This window comes from Austrofundulus limnaeus, unplaced genomic scaffold (assembly GCF_001266775.1).
Source record: "Austrofundulus limnaeus strain Quisiro unplaced genomic scaffold, Austrofundulus_limnaeus-1.0 Scaffold1333, whole genome shotgun sequence".
Taxonomy (NCBI): domain Eukaryota; kingdom Metazoa; phylum Chordata; class Actinopteri; order Cyprinodontiformes; family Rivulidae; genus Austrofundulus; species Austrofundulus limnaeus.
The window spans coordinates 1,447-2,378 of record NW_013953735.1 but is presented as its reverse complement, the minus strand read 5'-3'; positions in this window follow the sequence as shown (position 1 = coordinate 2,378).

Below are 932 nucleotides of genomic sequence, written 5' to 3'. Positions count from 1 at the left end.
ACACACACACACACACACACACACACACACACACACACACACACACACACACACACACACATTTGTGTCTTTATCCTCATTAGAACCATTCATTGACTTTCATTAATTTCCAGTCTTTTCTATGGCCTGACCTGACCCTTTAAACGTAACCTAAGCTCACGTCATGCTTAACCCCAACCCACGAATGGAGTTCCATCACATTTGAACCAGTCTTTGGTCCCCATAAGGACTATTGGTCTTGACAATGTAAGTGTATACCAGAAACTGTCCTAAAAAGGTAGCAAAAACATGTACACTGAAACACACATCTGTCTGCCATAGCTGAATACTTTACACTATACACCGTGCTTTAAACACCATAACACAGAGGTAAATCTGTATTTTTTTCTGTGCCCTACAGTAAATGCAGTATGCAAACTCACACCATTTGCAATTCTGAGCATCTACACCTGCAGTGCAACCCACGAGTAGCTAGAGATGAATGTCTCGGCACCAGTGAAAGGTTACATGGTTAACAGAGACAGAGACACTTATCAGGTCACACAAACCTGCATTCAACATGTGTGACTGCACGTGGGGCAAATCCTACTTTCTTTTTTATTCTCAGAATGAATGTATGCAACACCACACACCGCAGAATGCTTTCTGGCTGATCGGAAGCAAATAAAACTTTTAAATGATTCAAATGAGCTGACATTCAGCAAGTGTAAATTTAGGGATGTTTCTTTTTTATTATTCTCACTGCAAATATTGCATATCTAACCAAATATTAAAATCACTTAATTTGACTCAAATTTTCCTTATTTCAAGAATCTTACTCCATTGGCAGATTATTACACTTAATTAGAGTCAAATTTCCAGCTAACAAGATTAATATACACACACACACACACACACACACATATATATATATATATGTGTGTGTGTGTGTG